Raw genomic sequence first — 5,000 nt, forward strand, 5'->3', positions numbered from 1 at the left:
TGCAATTTAAAAAATCACACAGGAATAAATTCATCTTTATGTCTTTAAATTGCAACTGCGGGGAGGTTGGCTCAGACAATTAGGAAAATAAAAATGAAATTGAGGAGAATAAATGCATTTGAATATAAACATCACTTTGCGATGTTGATTGAATATTATCCGGCATTGCCTTTTGGTAAATAGCAGAGCTACTTATGTTATTTCGAAATGTGGAAGAATTTAGCAGTGTTCATGCATTATTATCGAGTTCTTCCTCTTCTCACGTGAAACACTTACTGGTGGGTGTGGGCAATTAACGGATGCACGTGAATCCCGCGACGTGTGGTTCTAGAAGCCAGGGTTTCACTGATTGGTCAGGGCCGGAGACTGCTCTGCTCACATTATCTCAAAGACAGGACGTCACACAATTCATCCTGAGACACATTGCAGTCACTGGCATTGGTCGTTCTTGCATTTACTGCAATGTATGAAAGTGGTTCAAAGATCTGTCTGTCTCAGTTGCGATTTCTGTGAATAATTGTTTGTGTGTGTGTGTGTGTGTGTGTGTGTGTGTGAGAGAGAGAGAGAGAGAGAGAGAGAGAGAGAGAGAGAGAGAGAATTACTTTCTCTTTTTCCCTCTCCTCTCTCCCTCTCCCTCTTTCTCACTGTCTCTCTTTTTCGCGCGCGCACGCACACACACACACACACACACACACACACACACACACACACACACACACACACACACACATATGAGCAAGACAATACTTGGGACAAATAGAGAGGGGCGAGTGCATACCATTATACCCACGTCAGCAGCGAGAGATGAAGTTGATGGCGACTGGGTGATGTGCATTTACTGGGCTGTCTGTTGCTACGAGTGCTAGATGGAGCGATATCTCTATTTCTCGTGTGTAGTAGTAACTCTTCCCCCCCCCCTACCCCCCCCCCCCCCCCCCCCCCCCCCCCCCCCCCCCCTCTGTGGTAAAGTGCAGAAGTTTCCTTGGGGTCACGGGTGAGGTATCTAACTGTGCACGCTGTCCGACTGTCTGTCTGTCTGTTTGTCTGTCTGCCTGTCTCTCTTTCCCTCTTTGTTTATCGCACATGCACGGACACGCTGACACACAGTCATACACACAGACACACACATAGCACAGACACATACACACAGACCCAATAACACACACAACCATACACGCACAAACACACTGACACACAGTCACACACATAGACACACACAGAGACACATACATAGCACAGACATAATACACAAAGACCGAATAACACACACACACACACACACACACACACACACACACACACACACACACACACACACACACACACACACATGCGCATGCATACATACACATACACATGCACACATGGGGGAAGAGAGAGAGATACAGAGACAAACAGACATGAAGAAGAGAAACAGAGACAAGAGATAGACACCAAGAGACAGACACACCAAGAGATAGACAACCGAGAGATATACACACCAAGAGATAGACAACCAAGAGATAGACAACCAAGAGATAGACACACCAAGAGACAGACAACCAAGAGATAGACACACCAAGAGATAGACAACCAAGAGAGAGACACACCAAGAGATAGACACACCAAGAGATAGACACACCAAGAGATAGACACACCAAGAGATAGACACACCAAGAGATAGACACACCAAGAGATAGACACCAAACGATAGACACCAAGAGATAGACACACCAAGAGATAGACACACCAAGAGATAGACACAGGCACACCGAGAGATAGACACACCAAGAGACAGACACACCAAGAGATAGACACACCAAGAGACAGACACACCAAGAGATAGACACACCAAGAGACAGACACCAAGAGACAGACACACCAAGAGATAGACACCAAGAGACAGACACACCAAGAGACAGACACACCAAGAGATAGACACCAAGAGATAGACACACCAAGAGATAGACACACCAAGAGACAGACACCAAGAGATAGACACACCAAGAGATAGACACACCAAGAGACAGCCACACCAAGAGATAGACACCAAACGATAGACACCAAGAGACAGACACACCAAGAGATAGACACACCAAGAGATAGACACACCAAGAGACAGACACCAAGAGATAGACACACCGAGAGATAGACACACCAAGAGACAGCCACACCAAGAGATAGACACCAAACGATAGACACCAAGAGATAGACACCAAGAGATAGACACACCAAGAGACAGACACACCAAGAGATAGACACACCAAGAGATAGACACACCAAGAGACAGACACCAAGAGATAGACACACCGAGAGATAGACACACCAAGAGACAGACACACCAAGAGATAGACACACCAAGAGACAGACACACCAAGAGATAGACACACCAAGAGATAGACACACCAAGAGACAGACACCAAGAGATAGACACACCAAGAGATAGACACACCAAGAGATAGACACACCAAGAGATAGACACACCAAGAGACAGACACCAAAAGATAGACACACCAAGAGATAGACACACCAAGAGATAGACACACCAAAAGATAGACACACCAAGAGATAGACACACCAAGAGATAGACACCAAAAGATAGACACACCAAGAGATAGACACACCAAGAGATAGACACTAAAAGATAGACAACCAAGAGATAGACACACCAAGAGACAGACATTAAAAGATAGACAACCAAGAGATAGACACACCAAGAGATAGACACCAAGAGATAGACACACCAAGAGATAGACACACCAAGAGATAGACACTAAAAGATAGACAACCAAGAGATAGACACACCAAGAGATAGACACACCAAGAGATAGACAACCAAAAGATAGACACACCAAGAGATAGACACACCAAGAGATAGACAACCAAAGAGATAGACACACCAAGAGATAGACAACCAAAAGATAGACACACCAAGAGACAGACACACCAAGAGATAGACACCAAGAGATAGACACACCAAGAGATAGACACACCAAGAGATAGACACCAAGAGATAGACACACCAAGAGATAGACACACCAAGAGACAGACACTAAAAGATAGACAACCAAGAGATAGACACACCAGGAGACATACACACCAAGAGATAGACACCAAAAGATAGACACACCAAAAGATAGACACACCAAGAGATAGACACCAAGAGATAGACACCAAGAGATAGACACACCAAGAGATAGACACCAAGAGATAGACACACCAAGAGATAGACACACCAAAAGATAGACACCAAGAGATAGACACACCAAGAGACATACACACCAAGAGATAGACACCAAAAGATAGACTCACCAAAAGATAGACACACCAAGAGATAGACACACCAAGAGATAGACACCAAAAGATAGACTCACCAAAAGATAGACAACCAAGAGATAGACACACCAGGAGACATACACACCAAGAGATAGACACCAAGAGATAGACACACCAAGAGATAGACACACCAAGAGATAGACACACCAAGAGATAGACACCAAAAGATAGACACACCAAAAGATAGACAACCAAGAGATAGACACACCAGGAGACATACACACCAAGAGATAGACACCAAAAGATAGACACACCAAAAGATAGACAACCAAGAGATAGACACACCAGGAGACATACACACCAAGAGATAGACACCAAAAGATAGACTCACCAAAAGATAGACAACCAAGAGATAGACACACCAGGAGACATACACACCAAGAGATAGACACCAAAAGATAGACTCACCAAGAGATAGACACACCAAGAGATAGACACACCAAGAGATAGACACCAAAAGATAGACACACCAAAAGATAGACAACCAAGAGATAGACACACCAGGAGACATACACACCAAGAGATAGACACCAAAAGATAGACACACCAAAAGATAGACAACCAAGAGATAGACACACCAGGAGACATACACACCAAGAGATAGACACCAAAAGATAGACTCACCAAGAGATAGACACACCAAGAGATAGACACACCAAGAGATAGACACCAAAAGATAGACTCACCAAAAGATAGACAACCAAGAGATAGACACACCAGGAGACATACACACCAAGAGATAGACACCAAAAGATAGACTCACCAAGAGATATACACCAAGAGATAGACAACCAAGAGATAGACACCAAGAGATAGACAACCAAAGAGATAGACACACCAAGAGATAGACACACCAAGAGACAGACACCAAGAGATAGACACACCAAGAGATAGACACCAAAAGATAGACACACCAAAAGATAGACAACCAAGAGATAGACACACCAGGAGACATACACACCAAGAGATAGACACCAAAAGATAGACACACCAAAAGATAGACACACCAAGAGATATACACCAAGAGATAGACACACCAAGAGATAGACACCAAAAGATAGACACACCAAGAGATAAGAGATAGACACACCAAGAGATAGACACACCAAGAGATAGACACACCAAAAGATAGACACACCAAGAGATAAGAGACAGACACACCAAAAGAGCACACTGAATCAGTGCCATCACACCTCCAGTGCTCTTCAGCCAGTCCAGATTCAATGACGCTGACTTGCACTGGTTTCTGGGTTAGTTGTTGTGTGACGTCTCCGCCGTCTGTGACGTCCTGAGAGCAGTCTCCAATCTAACCAATCAGTGAGCCCCCCACCCCCCACCCCCACCCCCCCCTCTGCACCCCTCCACCCCCACCCTCCCTGTTCACACCACGCGCCTCGCTGTCTGTTGCCAACGTGCACAGTGTCAGGATCACACGGGCGCGGGAGTCACGTGCATTCGTTTGATCGCCGGTCCACACGAACTGACTGCCTGAAGGAGACGTTGGGGGTATCCAACACAGCCATAGATATATATATTTCAGGAGCTTTATCTCCTCAGTTTTTGTTTGTTCGTTTGTTTGTTTGTTTGTTTTGGATGCCATGAATTCATTACCGCTCTGTAATGTGAATTTGGCTCAGGATACATACGTGCGAAGGCTGAGGCAACTTCTAAAAGCATCCACGCTA

Source organism: Babylonia areolata, chromosome 22, assembly GCF_041734735.1.
Source record: "Babylonia areolata isolate BAREFJ2019XMU chromosome 22, ASM4173473v1, whole genome shotgun sequence".
Classification (NCBI taxonomy): Eukaryota; Metazoa; Mollusca; class Gastropoda; order Neogastropoda; family Buccinidae; genus Babylonia; species Babylonia areolata.